The following is a 20,829-nucleotide window of genomic DNA, read 5'->3' as shown; positions in this document are numbered from 1 at the left end:
GAATGGCTATGAAACGGCGGAATTCAATAATTCACACGAGTAGTTGTCGTAGAAACATTCCGCAGCTCATGAGAACTTTCGGGCTTTCGTACATGCAGACTAAACATACAGGTGTCGTCTTCTTCACAGTAGAGAACAGAGAATACTCATACTAAGCACACAGGAATGTATACACTATTTTGTTGAGGCGACAGTGTCAGTTTCGCTAAGTCTCTTAAATCGCAGAAGGTAGATAGATATTTGTACTGAGGTATTGCACAGCGACCTAGGGTCTATTGTGCCCTCTCCTATATCACATATGTCTACCAAGACCCAGCAACCTGAATAATTCCAGGAGCCTGCTGGGCGCTACGGACCTTAAGCCTTCTTCTGCAAATTGCTGGACAATCGAGAATTAGGTGTGCTGGTGTTTCCAGGTCCAAGTCGCAGAACCGGCTGTTAGTGACTATGCCCATTGGACAAGTGTTTCCTGAGCCTGCAGTGTCCTGTGTAAAGCGCGACAAGGAGGCGGAATTTGTCACGGGGGATAACCTCCCCTTAGTTCCTTAAACCTAGAGAGCTTGTACCCTCCTAGAAGCAGCTTGGCTTGGCGCATTCCCGCTGCCTGCAGCCAGTGCTGATCTCTCCCCGCTCTCTCCTCTGTGCGGAACAGCCCCTTAAGAGTGTGGGACGCCACCGCTATGCATGGTTCTGGTCCCATCATCTTGAACGCTACCGCAGAGCGGGCTAGTTCGTCGGCTATCTCATTTCCTACTACCCCTCTATGCCCCGCACCCAGATTAGGTACACGCGGTTGCACAAAGATAGGCGGTTCAGACTTCTTATGCATTCCTCTACTAAAGGCGATTTGACGTCATATACTGAGATCGCTTTTAGTGCCGCTCGACTGTCGTTAAGAATGGCGATGCGCTGGTTGCGATAGTTGCAGTGGAGGTTGATTTTTACGCACTGACTTATAGCAAAAACATCTACCTGAAATATAATTGGAAAGCGTCCCATTGGTATGGATAGCTTGGTACGCAGTCCCGCAATGCCTGCTCCATTGCCTCTGAGGTTTCTGAGCCATCAGTGTACCTCTGGATAGTACTGTCTCTCATGTCAAGCGTGGAGTCATTCCACTCTGTCTTATTGATTATAGTAACTCTAAAGTTTTTTGTGAAATTAATTCTCTTTGTAACGTCCTTGGAAGAAAAGCTAGTGATGTGCTTTCCACTTGTGCCTTTATCTGCTGAGACGGCATTAGCTTCCCTTTGCCGCAAGCCTTTGCAGATTTGATAGTCTAAGGCCTGCCGGAGTCTGCGTTGCCTTGGCAGCCCAAGCAACCGCTCCATAGGTGACAATAGGCCTTACAATCATGGTATACAACCATCTAATGATACCTGGCATGCATACGCAGAATCTGCCTAACCAAAGGTAAAACTGCCGAGATGTGATAACCTCAATCTCGCAAAAACTGGGCAATGGAGGAGAAAGTATTTCGACCTCACCCAGCTTCTATATACAACTTAGGCAATTTGTGTCCGCTCGGATTTTTAGTTTTACAGCATGAATTCGAATTGGACAATATTTAAATAAAATCCATTCGATTGCGGCAAGATGAACTTTGCTAAGGGTAAGTAGAGAGTAAGAGGATAGAGCCATATGTAGAAGTTCACACAAGTGAGGAAAGTTTTCTGAACGCAATTCACTTGAGAGTGGACAGAAACGATTATTTTACATATGGCTCAAGCAGCTTACGGCTTTCGCTCTTAGACCAAGTATGCTCTGGGTGGACAAAAATCATCCGCCTGAAGGCGAGCAAAAGTGAGAAGGCCAAACATCCCACCGAAGGGCTGTGCGCTGGATTTAAGACCTGCCACATAAAAAAACACTCCCAATGAAAAGGAGAAAGCAGCGTCGGATGAAAGATCCCCAACGGCAAACGTTTTAAGGATTACAAATCGCTGCCTCGAAACCGATTTTAGACCCATAATCTCTTAGACAAAGTCGTTCAGAATGATCCATAGAACATTTCACGCATACGCGATTTGATGGAAATAAAACTCGAAACGCTTTAATGTACATTATGTTAATAACTCACATTTCAAGCATATCCTTTATGTTCAAAACGGCTTGATGACTGGTGAGACCGTTGATTATTTTTTAATATTATTTATTTCTATTATTTTGTATTTTTTAAACAATTTTCACAAAATATCGAAAATGATTCGTACTCACAGCGCCATCTGAACACACAATATGAGAACATTTTCAAATCAACACAGTGCGAGCGCCATCTGTTGCCAAGCAATTGCAATTCTTTTAAGCGCATCACTGATCTTGCCAATTGCTTTTTTTGGGACAGCAGATGGCGCACGTGACGGATAATTTTATTTTTTTATTTGATGGGAAATTTGTGCTTATTTTGGGAAATTTTATTTTTGAATTTTCACTTAGCGCGCGTCATACGTCGCGCTCTCTCGCTTTCTGCACTCGCCAACGCGCACTTAAAATATTTTCCAACGCCGCACCTACACATTAGCATTTCTTTTGACACTTTTCGCCGTGTCGGCACTACGCGTTTTCGCACACTTATTCGATTATTTGTTGACGCGCTCAGCGCAGCCGAAAAAGCAGAATTTCGTTTGAAAAACGCCGTTGGACGCGCTTGCTCACTTTCACTGATAAGGGGATTTGTAACTTTCTTTTCTAAAGCCAGCGTGTGATAACATTTCCAATAGCTGCAACGCGCTCACAGCAACATTTCGCACACAAACACACACACAAAACCGGACGACGACGGAAACACATGTCCTTCGTTGGTATTTTTAAAATTTACATAAATAAACAAACAGATTTTCGAAATTTCTTTTTTCTTGCCGCTCAGCGACGCTGATCAACGTCGATCACTGGCAACTGCTGAGATCAGAATATATATTTATATATGTATATATTTTCAAATATATTTTTGCGATTATTTTATGCTTTCCACGATCTTGACACTCAAAACGCACTCACTTCACGCCCTTACACAAACGCGGACACAAAGGCGGAACGCTGCGCGGTAAATGGTGCAACCATATTGGCGTTGACTATTCGTCCCTCCATCGATTCATCCAAACGTACATAATATTCAGCGGTTATTTTTATGAAATCATGCAGTATTATTGAAAAGGCATTGTTTCGAAAACATTTCTCCACCGAACACTGAGCAGGGAAAATCGCACATCGTCGGAAATCAAGTGAAAATTTATAAATAAACCGTTTTTTCGAATAAGCTATTTTAAAAAAAGCCAACACAGTCGCGCGCTCACGATCCGCCGCGCCAACACACAGCGTACCGCCAGTCGATCGAACGCGTCGTGCCGCGCTGCCTTGCAATGCTACGACTGTTGCCACAGCTTGTTGCCTGACTGTTGCCTGTGTTCACTGTTTGGTGCTTGTGCTGTTGTGACCGATCCTCAACTGGCGCTGATCCTCCTACAGCTGCGGGAGCTGTTGCTGCCAGCTCTACAAAGTCCGTTTCTGCAGTTATTGCTGCTGCTGCTGCTTCTTCTTCTTCGGCATCTTTTAATTCTGCCTCTTCGTCTTCTATTTATTGCCGTGCTATACTCGTATTTATTGTTGCCAGCAAACAGCTAGCAACAACAACAACAATAAAGCGATGTCCGTTTGTTGTGATCACTTAGCAGCCATTTTGTTTTTAATTTTAGAGGTAACCCCAAAATAAATACCAACCAGATCATGTCTAAGATCACCTGAATATAGACACTTGTACTAACTAGCCAATATCTTTGAAGACGAAACCACAGCATGTCTATTTTCTTCTAATTATATCGCTAGCGGTGAGGAGAAATGGCCAATGTATACAAAAATTATGAACCAGAAAGTTGTTGTAAAAATATACGCTCTTCGCTTGCAGTATTAAATGAGGCATACAGCTGAAAGGAAACGGAAGCGCGTGCAATGAAGGTTTTATTGAAGAAGTGTTGGTTCAAGACTCGATTCTCAGCTGGTCACAAGCTCGAGAGAGAAATTCCTACAAGTAAGTACGAAGCTCTCAGGTCCATTAGTACTAAACTCTAAATTTCCTTTACAGACGAATTCGCGCTGAACAAAACTTTTGTATGCAGGTATTTTACTCAAGTGAACGAAGACCACACGATTACTTGCGATCCTTACCGACAGATAGCATTATTTATATAAACCTTGAACTCAAAATGGCTATAGAAAGCGCCGATTATTGCACAAGTATTGAAATACAGTTTTTATCATTTCATTGGGAGTGTTTTTGCGTGGCGGGTCCCAAACCCAACGCACAACCCAGGGGAGGGATGTTTCGCCCTCTCGCTGTAGCTCGCCTTCAAATAGATGCTTTTCGGCTAACCAGAGGATCTTGGTCTAAGACCAAAAGTTGTGAGCTGCTATGTAAAAGAATCCTTTCTGCCTACTCCCAAGTGAATGGCGCTTAAAGAACTTTCCTCCCTTGCGTAAACTTCTACATGTGGCTCCATTGAAATGCAGATTCAACGGCTTTCTTTCTCGGAGCTTAATATTTACTATTGGAGACTGTCTTCTTAAAAAATGACATTAAAAAAATCGAACGGTAATATTTTTCCTCTTCAAATATCAAGAACTTTCAAGGCAGTCTGCAACATTATTAGTAGCACAACGGCAATTTAAGACCTTCATATTCTCTCCATTACTATCCTTCTACTTACACAAAACAGTAGCTGTCCGACGCTCGGAGCCACTATAAGGGTAAAGCTAAAGGCCAGATGATATCAAGCATTACATTATATTTTATTTTCTTTTTCTTTCCAAGTAGCTATGGACTATGAGAAACCACTAAGGGAACTTTCTTATAAGGCTCCGACCAACAACTGAGCATTCCTCTTTTGAATCCTTAGTATTCTTGGAATAGTCGAACAATTTTCGAACAAATTTTGTTCCGCGATGGGACCCATTTCTGGCTCAATGGATATGTAAACAAGCAAAATTACCGCATTTGGGATGAAGATCAACCTCAAGAGTTTCAAGAGCTGCCATTTCATATAGAAAAAACAACGGTTGGGTGTGGTTTGTGGGCTGTTGGATTCATCGGTTCATATTTCTTCAAAAGATGCCGGTATCGCGCCAACTATTTGATGACTGAAATTGAGCTGGTTTCAACAAGTCTCATCATCATCAATCAATGGATTTGCTGAGAGAACACTTCGGTGAGCAGATAGTTTCACGTTTTGAGCCGGTTGATTGACCACCAAAATCCTTCCTGTGGGAATATGTCAAATCTTAAGTATTTGCGGACAATCCCACTTCGATTCAGACCTTGGGGCAAAAAATCATGCGTGACATTCGCCAATGAGTCATCGAATATTGGATTCAACGGATGGACCATCTGAGACGTAGCCGCGGCCACCATTTGAAAGAGATAATCTTCAAAAAAAGGAATGCCAAAGAATGTTCTTTCGAATGATAATGAACATTCCCCATTAAATTTTAAGTTTCTGCGTTTTTTCTTCAAAAAAGTAGCGAACCTCCAAATGGATCACCTTTTATATTTAATAAGTTAATGATTTGAGAGTCAGGGAAGCTTTATAATATGAAAGAAATGCAAAACATTTCAACTACAAAAGATATCAAGCTCTTCTCTGACAACAAGTATTTTATAGCAGAAATCTTTAAAAAATCAGTTATCAACCGCTCGCGTACATAAGAAACAATTTAAGACTGCAGGAAATGACTACAGCAAGGCACCAGGGAAACAACGGATCAGCTCTTGTGTTGCTTGTTCCGCATTTGCAAGACTACGCTGTTAGCACCCGGGGTCCCCACGTTATGATACACTGGAAGAGGTATCGATAGTGAGGTCACAGAGTCTGCGCTGGCATCCTAAAAGATGACTACTCCTCATGGACCTAGTAACTTAATTCAATCTGGTATCGCAAAGAACCAAAACTTTTCTATGCGTGGCTCATTTGGCCTAACAGACTAACCTAACGTATGTATTATAATTTTTTTTTTTTGCTTTGAAGAAGTACTGTTAGTATTGTTGTTTCAACGAGCTGTAAGATGTCAACTCAAACGAGTTATCGATCTTCCATATACTTTTTTACAAATTACAATTTTAGCAGATTTCGACTGAATTTGTTTCTCCGACATGCCCGTTATAATAACAGCAATGTTTACAGAAATAGCCTACACATCCCCCAACAACATATGGCCAACTGCTGTATGATATTGTATTGTAAATACATATGTGTTTTGTATTGGAACAGCGCTGAGTTATATTTAGGACGCGTATTGAAAACACAATGGCAGAAACTGCTCGTAGCACTGAACTAATTTTACGGAAAAATAATAAATTGCGACGACATAATAAAACCGAACGTTTTATAAGCGCGATCACCATCACGATTATATTAATTATTATATTATTTAATAAGTTGTTATTATTCGAAATGATCATACTTATAAAATATTGCTAATTAATATCACACAAACACTAAAAATCGCGATCGACCGATCGCCAACCACCCACCCACCACAAAGTCGCACTTCTCTGCTACACGTTCGCGCTGCACTCCACGCTTCGTTGATTTCGAATTTAACCGACCGAAAACCGACAGGCATCTCGTACACACGTACGAATGTGATTTATGCGCTTCCTGCGATTCCGCTAACTGATCGTGTCGGACGCACGGTCGTACGGCCACTCTGGCACTCAGTGCAGGCAACAAAAATTGCCGTTGCCGTTTTTGCCGGCAGCACTTGTATACGCAATGCCGTTATACGAGTATGCTCAAAATAAATTGGTAAATATAGTACAATATTTATAAATTGAGAAAGCAATGAAGTCTGGCATTGCATGTTTGGGGTGGCGGTGATAGCAAAGGAACAATGAAAAGAAATCTTATGCCAAAGCTTGTTTGTTTGTATGTAGCGTCGAAAGACTCGTAGAAAGCACTAGCTAAAGGGAGCTCTCTGAGATCGTGTTAGAAAGTGTAGGAAAGGAGCAGAAGTGATTAAGTGTTTTGGGATTTGTAGCGTCTTTCAAGTATAGACCACCGAAATATTAGCACTACATCCAATAAAATCGGATTAATTTCGGCTGACGAGAGAATTGCAATAAAGATCGTCCCTGAGGGCGGAAAGCCCTGGAGAACAGATAAACGGTCATCGTTTCGACCACCGCCTCGGCTGCTCTGGTTACATTGCAGAATTGTATTAAATTTGAAATTGGATTTTAAGTTCTGAAGGTGATTATGGTCCAGGTAGATAGTCAGAGTCGACTAGAGACGTACAGGCTTATAAAAACTGAGTAAGAGAACACCAAATGGACTTCAAGTTCTGAAGGCGATTACGGTCCAGGTAAGATAACCAGAGTCGAACAGAGACCCGCAGGCTTACCAAAACCAGCGGACTTGGTTAAACACTTTCTATTGAATCGAGTTTAATGTTAGCAAGCAGACGCGACCTTTGAACTTTTTGGTACTGCAAATCCTTGCAACCTTGGTACCTATGTCATCTACGCTTCGGAGTTACAGGTCAATGAAAAGATGTAAAAGGCCAGACTGCATATTTAGAACAGAAACGCAAAAATGCCTTTACCACACAGCCTCGCCAACTGTCGAATTCAATTTCAACGAGACCGTGTTGGTTTCTGCGATAGAAACTAATGCATTTCTCTGCTATTCGAGGTTTCAAATAGATCAAAAGTGGGCACCACAATAGTAAGTTCAATAATCCAAAAGATTTTTGCCCCATAAGGCGATAGGTAAGGAGTCGCAACGGTACAAGACCTGCAAACCATAGATAAACTCAGACTGGACTTATTGTGGCTCGCAACTTAATACTATACTCTCGCCGTGGCTCATCGACATCAATCTTAGTATGGGAAAAGATGGTATGGATTGACTCGAGTTGTGAGGATCCCAAATCGTTCAAATCACAAATCGGTAGACATTAGAATTTCAGTTCTCTGAGTTCTCGCGCAGCTTAGACAAAGAAAAGGCGTTCGGGCCCAAAAATGAAGACAAGTTAAAACAGTTTGTGTATGTGTTCCTTGAAAGTTTACAATTTGACCATCGCCTCAGGACTTACCTCATGAAATAAATGCAATATTTGTTTTTTATTATTTGCACTTTCACCACTTTGATATTAATAGAGATCCACGGCATTCATTAGCTCATTGTACACCCCCACATGCAGGATTTTGATAATAAGCAGATTTCTTTTTGGCTAGCTGATGCTTTGCTCAGCAAAATTATAAATAACTCCTAAGTGAATTCCGCATGAACCGCAAGAACAAGCAGCAGAAGAAGAGGAAGAAGAAGCAGCATGAGCAGCAGTAGCCGAAGAATTTAAGAAGTAAAGTGAAATAAAGCGACTCATATTGATGTTTCCAATGTGCTAAAATTAAATTGTTCGAATAAATAAAAACGCACACGCAGTGGGAAGCTGGTAATAATGGCGACGACGATCGGCGGAGGTTCGAGGTGTAATGGTAAATTCGTGCGATTCTATGGCAACGCATATTAATAAATATACTAAGTACGTACATGTATTTGAATCGAAAATACCCTGTAGGAAATGAAATCATTGGAAAACTAGTTTCTAAATGTTACGGTAAATGAGAATTGCTAGCAGCAAAAGCCGGTTGTAATACACTTGAAATAGTTATCATCAGATTGACTGATTGCACCATAGTAAAAAGGAAGTTAGAATAGAGACATATAAAGGTGATTCATTTCGAGCTTCCCAACTTTTTCAAAGAATAAACACAGAAACTTCATATTCAATGGGGAATGTTTATTAGCACTCGAAAGAATATTCTATGGCATTTATTTCTTGAAGATTCTATTTAAAATGTTGTCCACGGCTACGTCTCAGATTGTCCATCCGTAGAGTCCAATTTTCGATGACTCGTTCAAGCATTTCGACTGGTAACCGGCGAATGACACGAGTATTGTTTTGCTCCAAGGTCTGAATCGAAGCGGCATTGTCCACTTAACTTAACATATCCCCATAGGAACAAGTTTAACGTTGAGATATCACACGATCTTGGCGGTCAATCGACTGGTCCAAAACGTGAATTTATCTGTTCACCGAAGAGGACTCTCGCCGAGGTCATGAGCTTCAATTTCAGGCATCAGTTATCATGGCGCGTTAACGGTCGTCATTAACGATTACGTTCTCAGCATCATTTTTAAAGAAATATGGACCGACGATTTCGCCGGCCAACAAAATATACCAATCCGTTGTTTTTTCTGGAAGAAAGGGCAGCTCTTAAATCTCTTCAGGTTCCTCTTCGTCACAAATGTCGCAGTTTTGCTAGTTTTCATACCCATTGAGCCAGAAATAGGTCCCGCTGAACAAAATTTAGCTCAAAAACATCGCATCTCCTTGGAACTTTTCAAAAGCCCTTAGAGCGAATCGATGTCGATTGGGAAGGTCGAGCGGCTTCAGTTCTTGCATACGCTGTATTTTATCTCGGCGAAAAATGCCTCAAGTCGTTTTATACGTCAGTCCGAGTTGCTGCGGACGCCGGTTGCTACGGTTGCTATATTTTCTACACTCCGTGTTGGTTTCGGTAGAATATTATCCAGTAATGAATGCTGAATCTCAAGATGGGTGATGATAAATCGAAGAAACGTCCATTGGGTTAAGAAGAGTTTTAGTTGATTGGAAGAGTTTTAGTCCTGAAGGAATTTGGTTATAAATGTCCTTTCTTGCAAGCTCATCGGCTTTAGAGTTTCAGACGATTCCACTGTGACCAGGCACGCCGGCTACCGCTAGCAAGGTGGTACACACCTTTGGCTACCTTTGAGCTCACTGTCAGCGAGCTTAAGGCCGGTCCCAAAAGAAGCCGCACTTCGGAGAAGCCTATCTGCGGTTAGTTTGATGGCTGCAACTTCTGCTTAAAATACGGCGCATTGGTCTGGCAGTCTGAAACAAAAGTTGATTGAGAGCTCGCATTACAACCTTCCCTTTGAGCCATCCGTTAAAAAGGCCCCACGACACAGTGGTTCAAGTTTTCAGGAAAGCAGTCGAAGTGAGAGAACTTTCCAAAATGTCGTTCTCTTGTAGAAGAAGTCTTAGCCGTAATTGTCTGTTTATGAACTATGGATTAAGAGTCAATGATTGGGATGCATAAGTTAGTAAAGTTTTTATTCTTCTTCTTTACTGGCGTAGACATCGCTTTCGCGATTATAGCCGAGTTAACAACAGCAACAGCAAACAACAGTTTTTATTACTAATTCTAATAATTTTAATGGAAATGTAGAGTTTTTTGACGCAATGTGTGATTCATATTTGTTTTCAAGACCGTGTAAATCCATTACAAAGAGCAGAAAATCTTAATTTCTTACCCACCGTAGTTCGAACTATGCCACGATGGTATAATAAACAAGAAAGATACTTTTATGTTAAGGTAAGTATTGGTCTATAAAGAAAGAATCTTAGTCATCTTTACAAAACCACCAACAAGATGTCTCCAAAGCGAGCCCTTAGAGCCTAGAATAGTCTCATTCATGACAAATGTGCCTAAATGTAGGCATTGATTTACATTTGATAGAAAATGTTGCCTATATTTAGGATTGGCATGAATGTAAATAACAAATCCAAAAGACAATGTATTTATTTATTGCTTTTGGCAGCCCCCACTTCTTATCTTCAACCAAAAATTTTTTCATGACACTAATTCCTTTAATATTTACTCAATTCTTTCAGTCATGTGTACCACCTGAAAACCGAAGCCTTCGTAATCAATCGTTTGTCTAAAATGATAACAGTTCATCACGTGTCGCTCTCTAACTGAACGATGTACCCGCTGAGAGTCATAAATTGGAAGAAATACATACAATGAAAAATACAGATGTGTCTAATGCAATATCACTAAAAGCGAGCAATTCATTGAAGAATTTGATAGAAAGCTTCGTTTTTTTAAGATAGCGCATAGAAAGCGAAGAATCAACAGAATGATGAACTGCAAGAAACGCACTCACATATAATTTAGCGAAGCTGTTCAAATACATAAAAAGAGACGTGCAGACGCAGCATGTGAGCGAGTGACCTGCGATTGAAGTGCGCTGAGACAGAGGACGAAGACTTTGGGCAAATTGGCAGGCTATTGAATTACCTACGACAGCAGACACGTTGCCTGGGCACGTGACACAATGCAAACATAACGCAAACGCAACAGGATTATGAACAAATACATTAATATTCAGGCAAATAAACGCATAGATACGTACATACCAGGCTATGAAAGTATTAGTGGAAAGGATACTAAGCAAGGCATAGTTGATGCATCAGTTGCAAAATGAAATTCAAAAATTTTGTTTAGCTAGAGTGAACTAATTTTTTATCATCCAGGGCGGCCATCAACGTCAACTAACATCGACAGTTAACAATGAGAGATCTTACTGGCATCGTTGGAATATCGGAAGGATCGGTGAAAGATTGTTTGGGTCTAAGAAAAGTGAAACCACGATTGCTTCCAAAATCACTAAATTTTTTCGAAAAACAGAGGCGTGTTAACGTCCGTACAACCAGAATTTTTGACTACCAGTATATCAAAAAACGTATTATTGCTGGCGATGAGTCTTGTATATATGATTACGACACGGAAACAGGCGATCAATTAGGCGACTATCGTGGTAAAGGTGAGCCGAAGCCGAAAAAACCAAGTCAAAACAGATCAAAAATCAAGGTTATTTTGTCAGTTCTTCGATTATCGACGTGTGGTGCAGTCCGAATTCCTTACGATCGGAAAAACAACAACTAGTATTTAGTTGACTCATATGCGCCGTTTGTGAGAAGCTATTCGTAAAAAGACCCCAAAATGAAATTCTTAACAAGCACATTCTCAGCTTAATACTGAAAGTAGTCTTTTAAAGAACAATTTCCGTCGGTTAGTCACATAGTCTATGACCTTAACGTCGTCAAGTTTAGAGCACCAAAAAGGTCGCTCAATTTTCGAATCAATGAAACCTTTCACGGGTCTATTTATCAGAAGTTTTATGCGGTTCCAAACTTAAACGGTATAATTCGAGTATTCCATAGAACAGTACTGCCTATGGACCTAGTAAAGTTTTAGTTATATTATTCGAGAACACCTTCAAGAAAATAGTGTAAAGTAGGGCCAAAGAAGCAGTAGGATTGTAAGCTCTTAAGGTTTCATGGTAGTCGGAAATTTCAAAAATTAGGTTGTTTTTAGGTTAGTTTCTAAAATGTTTTCCATACATAATATTTAGAAGTACAATATTTTAGCAATGTTCTTTGAAAATTTTAAGTATATCCGGCAAATATATTATGTACAAGTAATTCGATAATTTACAAAGAGCATTCGTTGACTCTGGAACGTTAGCGCAAAACTTCAAATGTGGTATTCTGAAAACTATGTTTTTTAAACAGGTGATCACAGCTCGAAAATTCTCTAAAAAGATGCGGCGACTAACAGAAGGTTTGAAGACCGGAGCATACTCTTGTAGAATCCCTAAAGGTGATCTAGCGACCGAGACCCAAAGCATACTAAAATTATGGAGGGAACACTTCTCCAGCTTGCTGAAAGGCAGTGAAAATACAACGCCAGGAGAAGGCGAACCCGATTCCCCAATCGATGACGATGGAGCAGACATTCCATTGCCCGACCATGAAGAATTTCGGATAGCAATTACCCGTCTGAGGAACAACAAAGCGACAAAGGCCGATGGATTGCCGGAAGAGCTATTCATATACGGCGGCGATGAACTGATAAGAAGCATACATCAGCTTCTTTGTAGAATATGGTAGGACGAAAGCATGCCCAACGATTGGAATTTAAGTGTGCTCTGCCCAATCCACAAAAAGGCAGACCCCACAATCTGCGCCAACTACCGTGAGATAAGCCACCTCAACATCGCGTATAAGGTTCAATCGAGCGTTTTGTGTGAAAGATTAAAGCCCACCGTCAACAAACTGATTGGACCTTGTCAGTGTGGCTTTAGACCTGGCAAATCAACAACCGATTGAGCTTCGATTTATATAATAAATTATGTAATCTGGTAAGCTTGCTCATTAAACGAGGTCATAAGATTCAAATATGAATAGTCATATGGGCCAAGAATGGACTCCCGCGCCGTCTATGTAAAGGACTGCGCGACAAGTGGGTCTAATCTTTCCTATGCTTTAAAACTTTAAATTCTATCATTCTCAAAGCGCTGACACACTTTAAACTATTTACTTCAGTACGTTTATGAATTTCAAGTATGTGTGTGTGTGTGTTGGCGTTGAGAGCGTAAAGAGCTCATTGCGCTTCATTGCACACAAAAGACAAGCGTTGACAATAGAACCAGATAGCGGCTTTATCTTAAGTACACTAGTGGGTGGTATGCGTGTGACATTATTCTACCTTAGCGGAGGCACACACATACACACATACATACGTACACATTTTGTATGTATAGGCATAATGCGTGGCATTTAATGGTCGCTACATGCTAATGAGATGTCCTGTTAGCATACACGCTCATGCTTAAGGACGCACGCAACAGAAATTATCCTTTCTTCCTTTATAGGTTTTTGTGTTAGTGTATGTGCGGAGGTAAATATGTATGTATTTATGTAATACGTGTTTATGAGTATATAAGTACATATATACATGGATAATTATTATGGTAATCAATAATTTTATTGCTCAATGAAAATTGTTGCACAATATAATTAACAACAACAACAGAAACAACAAAAAGGTATGTACGTATGTATGTATATCTACATAAAAGCATCATTTAAGCCTACTAATTCACCTCAAGTATGCGTCCGCATTCTCATCGTCGCACCTAAGGACAATGATTTATTGTTTTTGTTCTTGTTTTTATTGATGAACTGCGGTGTACGACGCAGTCAGCTTGCCGCCGACCCATATTATGTTGCCACATTAGAAAGCATGCTGCCGGCAGCGTGAGGACAAGTGACAAGGCAGGCGCATTTTGCTTAGTGAATTAATATCATCACTTTGTTAACGGTAATTTGCGAAAATTCCAGTTCACTAGTGCGAGATGAGAGTGAAAATGAAAGTGAAGTGTTAAGACGCGTTGCGGAGGGAGATCGCACCGGAAGGTTATAGGGACAAATGCTAGCGGGTATTAGCTGTTTGCTTGCTTATATATGCAGATACACATTTATATACACATTATATACATATTTACCTACATACATATCTATGTGGTACATGCGACACATTTTCCAGCTCATTAAGTTTATCAACTCCAATAATTTTTACGCTTCCCTAAAGCGAACGCCAATCCCAGGTAGCCATTTACTTGTTTTACAGGCGCACAAACATACAAAAACAAGAAAAACAACCGTTAACTTCCATATATACCCTTCACATGTGCATTTCTTATAGCATAAAAGAGTATACAAATATTTTAGCTTGATTTTGTGCGTTCAGTTTGTATGGCAGCTATATGCTATAGTGATCCGATCTGAACAATTTCTTCGGATATTGTAGGGTTGTCAAGGAAAATAATACGTGCCGAAATTCGTGAAGATATGTTGTCAAATAAAGAAGTTGTTCATACAAGTATTTGATTTTGAACGTTCAGTTTGTATGGCAGCTATATGTTGTATTGGTCCAATCTGAACAATTTCTTCAGATATTGTAGAGTTGTCATGGAAAATAATACGTGCCGAATTTCATGAAGATATCTTGTCAAATAAAGAAGTTGTTCATACAAGTATTTGATTTTGAACGTTCAGTTTGTATGGCAACTATATGTTATATTGGTCCGATCTGAACAATTTCTTCGGATGTTGTATGGTTGCTGTGGGAAATAATACGTGCGGAATTTCGTGAATATATACTGTCAAATAAAAAAGTTGTTCATACACGGAAATGATTTTGATCGGTCAGTTTGTATGGCAGCTATATGCTATAATGGTCCGATATCGGCGCCTTCTACAAATGAACAGCCTCTTGGGGAGAACAGTATTTATGCAAAATCTCAGATAGATAAAACAAAAACTGAGATGACTGAATCGACTCATCTAGAGACTTAAATCTACTTACATTAACTTATAGGGTCTCACAATTCCCTTTACGGTGTTACAAATTCGTGGCGAGCTTAAGATACCCTGTTCAGGGTGTACAAACATACATACAATATAAGTATCCTTTCTGCAAGAGCAACCACCTGTAGGAGTTAATGTGTAATGTGTATGGGCAGCGTTGTTGTAATGCTTCCTGAGAGAAGCTCCGACACATATGTATATACATATTTATATATTAATGTAAACATGTATGTTTGTATGATTGCTGAAAGCCCTGCTAGTGGCAGCGTGATTTTATGCTTAACTCCTACTGAAAGCCACACACATACACCTATGTTGGCTTTGTTCACTCATTTGCTGCTCTTAATTAGATGTTGTAGTTGTTGCTATCGCACAGGTGACGCGCGTTGCCAATAGCAACACAGCTACCTGTACGCAGTCATGTGTGTGTGTTAAAATTACTGCTGTACACACATGCGGTCGTGTCAGTGTATAACGCCAACACTACCGACCCATCTTCTGCCCGTGTTTATCCTTCGCACTGGAACTAAGCGCTGAGTTGAGTTGTTTGGCCCTATTTTTTCCATAATTCACTGAATCTGTGCAATTAATTAATTACGCTTATTAATAAGCAAAGAAAACACCCAGATGCATGTACATATACATATGTAAATGTGTATGTATGTATGTATTTGCACTTTCACACGTGCTTGATAGAGACTTACCTATTTACCCGTAATATTAAAGCGCCTAAAGAGTTAGTTGAAATTTTTTGTGAACTTTTCGTTTTGCGTGTCCCCAAATACAGTGTATCAACCCTTGAAGTTGAATAAAAAAAATTAATTTTGCCAAAAAAATGTGTTTAACTATGATAGGCCGGGAACCCTCCAATTGACCTGTTACATATGTTGTGCAAAAAACAGCTGTACGCCTTAGTTCCAGTACACTTTTGCCGAAAAACTTTTATAGAACATCCTCTTTTCAGCCTGTCACCAAGTGAAATACCAAGTATAATGCATACAATTCGCTTTTTACACTTCTTATGCTGCAACTGCCAACTGGGCTCTTCAGGCCTTTTGGCTTTCAACATTCGTTCAGCTTATGAGAATAGTTGCTGAACAAAACGCTGAATACAAAAGCAGTTATTCAGCTTATAGCTGATAATGATATCAGAATAATGCGCTTTTATGAAAGCTTATTGAAGAGCTTAATATGGAGTAACTTTCTTAGCCGCTTGTTAAGTAGCTTTTAGAGCTCCTTGGTTAATTCTTGATATCAACGTTTTAACAAGGATATTATTTTTGCATAATATGCAAACAAAGTAAGTTTAACTTTAAAGGACCTTGTTCTTTATTAAATTTTATTTCTAAGTTCATTTGTTCTATCCATCTATGTAAGTTGTTGTATTGCAAAAGTGAAAGTCAAGTCAATACATTCCAAGTTCCATTGTGTTGAAAAATTTGTTGATCTTATGTCCTCCACACTATCGGTTTTTATTGAAATCATATTTTGACTCCAGCAAAATGTTGTAAACCGGCTAAAAATCCATAAAAAGCTTCTTCCTCGGCAGAAATACGATTCGTTAACACTTACAGAGCGCCGAATCGAATAAGCAATTGGTATAAATTAAAAATACTGTCCTCATCAACTAAATAATAGCATAGCATAGTATCTTGAGGGTCACAAAGTATTATTTTTCGCACTTAGTTGATATTAGTTCGTGAGAGGTTTAATAAATAAATATGCCGTATATGAGACTATATAAACTTATGTAGATTTCTTTAACCTTTAAGAAGTCGCGCGTAGTCTTTTCGACCGCCCATGGTGAATAAAGTATTATAATTTTTGTGTATATAATCCCAGATATTTGGTAGCTCTGGTAGCTTGAGGTTAGTTCATTTCCAATCGAATGCACTATTTCCGTATCTTTTTAACGCTTGTCGACTGTTTATAGCGAGCATTTACGCGCGCCTGACGTCTTTTAGTTTACGCGCGACTCTCTGTGCACATTTCCTGATGTAATAAAGTGTTACAGTTATTGGTAAAAATGGCTAAAACAAGAATAAGTGAAAGTGAAATAATGAAATTTCTCCTAGAAGAAGATAATGAAAGTGATGAAACTTTAAGTGATGAAGGATCAGAAGTCTCTGACCACTTATCTGATGTGGAATGTAATGAGGAATCAGAAATATCTGAATGTAGACCAGATGTGGAATCTGATGAAGAAATGGAACATTCAAACGAAGAAAGTAACTCGGAAGAGGAAAACATTCCTTTGGCTGATAGAGCTGCATACTTCATGGCACGTGATAATGTTACAAAATGGAAAAAATCAAATAGTGATAGAGTCAGGTATCCACCCCATAATATTCTGACTCAAGAGGCTGGTGTTCTTGGAAAAGGCATGGGCGTAACAACATCTCTAAAAGCATGGGATTTGTTCATATGCGATAAAATTATAACGACAGTAGTAAAATATACTAACGAATTTATACAGAAAAAAGAAAGCGCATACTCCAGAGTTCGAGATTGTAAAACTACCGATTCTGTTGAGATTCGGGCCCTGTTCGGATTATTATATATTGCTGGAACCTTACGAATGTCTCATGGAAACTTGGAGGATGTGTATAGTGATGCTACTGGTATTGCCATATTTCCAAATACTATGCCTTTGAAAAGGATGAAATTTCTTCTAAACTCTCTCCGGTTTGATGATGCATCCACAAGAAGTTTTCGCCGAGCCCAAGATAAAGCTGCGCCCATACGAGAAGTGCTAAATATGTTCACAGAAAACTGCCTTTCTCCTTATTCTGTTAGTAAGAATGTTGTTATAGATGAAATGATGTGTGGATTCCGCGGAAAATGTCCTTTTAGACAATACAATAAATCAAAACCTGACAAATATGGGCTAAAGATTTATGCACTACTGGATTCAAAAAACTTGTACACGTTGAATATTGAGCTTTATGCTGGGAGACAACTAGAAGGACCTTTTAAAATCAGTAATTCAGGAAGTGATGTTGTAAAAAGGTTAATTTCACCAATTTCTGGAACCGGACGAAATTTGACCATTGATAACTGGGTTACTAGCATTCCTTTGGTAAAAGATTTAGCCACAAATGATAAAATGTCTGTTATTGGCACTTTGCGTAAAAATAAAAAAGAAATTCCCCCGTGTTTCATTGCGAAGGGAAAGCCAGAGTATTCTAGTCAATTTGGGTTTTCAAATATTTCTACCCTGGTATCGTATGTACCTAAAAAGAACGAAAAACGAAAACCAGCTATTATAACTTTTTACAACAAAACAAAAGGTGGAGTTGATGAAGTGGATAAAAAGGTAAAATTGTATTCCGTATCAAGGAAGTGCAATAGGTGGCCATTGACACTCTTTTTTCGCTTGCTAAATATTGCTGGAGTAAACTCAATGGTAATTTTGAGAGAAAATGATGTAGTTATCGAAAAAAGACGTACATTTCTACGCGAATTGGGAATAGAAATGACGAAAGAACATATGAAAAGAAGAGCTGATAAAAACTTACCAAGAAATTTGAAAAGAAATATAAGAGGTTTTTTGAAATTAGATGATGAGCCCAATAGTGAGGCAAGTACATCCGAAGTCAGTAGAGGAAGCTGCAAAATATGTCCAGCAAAAAAAAGAAGGCAGACAAAAACCCAATGCAAAATCTGCGAAAGAAATATTTGTCGCGACCATACGGTATTTATTTGCAATGAGTGTTTTGTGACCGATGAATCTGATGAATCTGACTATTGAACTATTCTAACTTTCTAATAAGATATTAATGTATTTACATTCTTTTCAATGTATTCTATGACTTTTATGTTTTCCCCAAATTTTGAAAAAAATTTGTTTGGTTTTGTGTTAAGATTAATGAATTTACTTTGCATTCAATGCATTATATTACTTTTTATGTTTTTCCCTCATTTAATATGACAAAAAAAAACTTTTCCTGTAAAATATTATTTTATGATTACATAATAACTAAAACTAATAAAAAAATGAATTCCACAACTTTATCCACTTTAAATCTCACATTTCAATTGAGGCGTCGAAAAGACTACGCGCGACCGCTTTTGTTACAAAAGATGGCGCGACCGCTTGAAAGTTAAATGTACTTACCTTTAATTAATTTATCGTATTAGCTCCGCCCTGACGATTTCTAACCTAAAATAAAAATAAAATTTGATTAAAGATTATTACTTACTAACGAAGAGAATATAATAGATATGTGTACATATATCATATAATATGCTCAGTATCGGAATAATTCGAAGCGCCTGTAACACCTTTTTACAACAACTTGTAAGGCATTGGCACCAAATTTTACTGAGTTGTTTCCATACTTATCGAGATATGTGCACCGACTTCATGTATTTTAGTTATACATCGAAATTTAACGATTTTCATACATTGGGTGATTTCACTACTAAGCAGACTCATCACAACGGCATCACCCATCTTGAGACCCAGCCTTTATTATTGGATAATATTCGACCGAGTAGCCTACGTCCAGCATGCAGAAAAGAAACTAGAGCAGCCGTAGCTGAGAGTTACACGATGACCGTTGAGAGTCGATTCGGCGCCTTTCGCAGCAACATTTTACGTTGAGATCTTAAATTGAAAACATACAAAATACAGCTTGTGCAAGAACCACTAGACACCGCTTCCTTCTATGGCCTCTTAAAAAGTTCCAAGAAGATTCGACGTGTTCGAGCCAAATTCTGTTCAGCTATGAGGCCCATTTCTGGCTCAGTGGATATATAAACAAGCAAAATTGCCACATTTGCAGCCTGAAAAAATTGAAGAGCTGCCATTTCATCTAAAAAAAAACAGCGGTTTTGTGGCCGATGGAATCATCGGTCCATATTTCATCAAAAAAGATGCTGATGAGAACGTAATCGTCTATGACGACCGTTATTGCGCTATGATAACTGACTATTTAATGCATGAAATTGAAGCTCGTGATCTCGGCGACATTTGGTTTCGACAAGGCGACGCCAGTTCCCACACATCGCATTAATCAATTGATTTACTGACAAAACACTTCGGTGAGCAGATAATTTCACGTTTTGGGCCGGTCGACTGGCCACCAAGATCGTATGATATCACACCGTTAGACTTTTTCGTGTGGAGATATGTAAAGTCTAAAATACATATATGCGGACAATCCCGCTTCGATGAAGGACTTGGAGCAAAAGATCGTGACTCTCGCCAGTTACCAGTCGAAATGCTCGAACGAGTCATCGAAAATTGGATTCAAAGGATGGAGCATTTAAGACGTAACCGCAAACAACATTTGAAAAAGATAATCTTCAAAAAATGAATGCCAAATAATGTTTTTTTGAATGATAATAAACATTCCCGAAAGGTGCAACGCCAGAATTTTGAGAAGACATTGGAAAACCGACTCGCTGCCAATCGAATGAAATTGAGGAACTGGTGCCCTACCTAACAAGCTCATTGACTTTGCTTCCCGCCGATTCCGCTGTGATCCGACGTCCATACAATTCTAATATGAATAAAGTTTGACGATATTATCAATGAGGTCAAGCATCCGTTGACAACGTTTGAACACGCAGTCAGCGAGCTCAAAACCAGTTTAGTTCGGCTATGAGAGTGAATAGTGATTTCACTAACACAAAATGTTATTTATCTCATACAATATATTGAATAGTCATAAGGTCTACCGAAAGGTTCAAATCTCTTTTAAATTCGGCTATTTTTGTATTGGAAAGCAAATAAACTAAATAAAGAACTTGAGAAGAAGACCACAATTTTCTGAAAAATCTGAAATA

The 20,829-nt window shown here is 39.2% G+C and overlaps 1 protein-coding gene across 17 annotated transcripts in view; it reads right to left on the bottom strand.

The window, feature by feature from the left end:
* Positions 1-20,829, bottom strand: part of LOC105228884 (myocyte-specific enhancer factor 2) — a 231,304-nt gene that overhangs the window by 141,815 nt on the left and 68,660 nt on the right. For 16 of the 17 annotated variants that reach the window (XM_049453190.1, XM_049453180.1, XM_049453186.1 and 13 more), the window contains one exon: positions 19,154-19,198. The gene's annotated coding sequence lies outside the window, so the exon portion shown is untranslated. Of the gene's footprint in view, positions 1-2,080; positions 3,529-19,153; positions 19,199-20,829 lie in introns of those variants that run through there. The other variant, XM_049453174.1, reaches the window with a different exon arrangement.

This window comes from Bactrocera dorsalis, chromosome 3 (genome assembly GCF_023373825.1).
Source record: "Bactrocera dorsalis isolate Fly_Bdor chromosome 3, ASM2337382v1, whole genome shotgun sequence".
Lineage (NCBI taxonomy): Eukaryota > Metazoa > Arthropoda > Insecta > Diptera > Tephritidae > Bactrocera > Bactrocera dorsalis.
The sequence above is the reverse complement of the archived record's forward strand: the minus strand, read 5'-3'. Positions and strand labels throughout refer to the sequence as shown.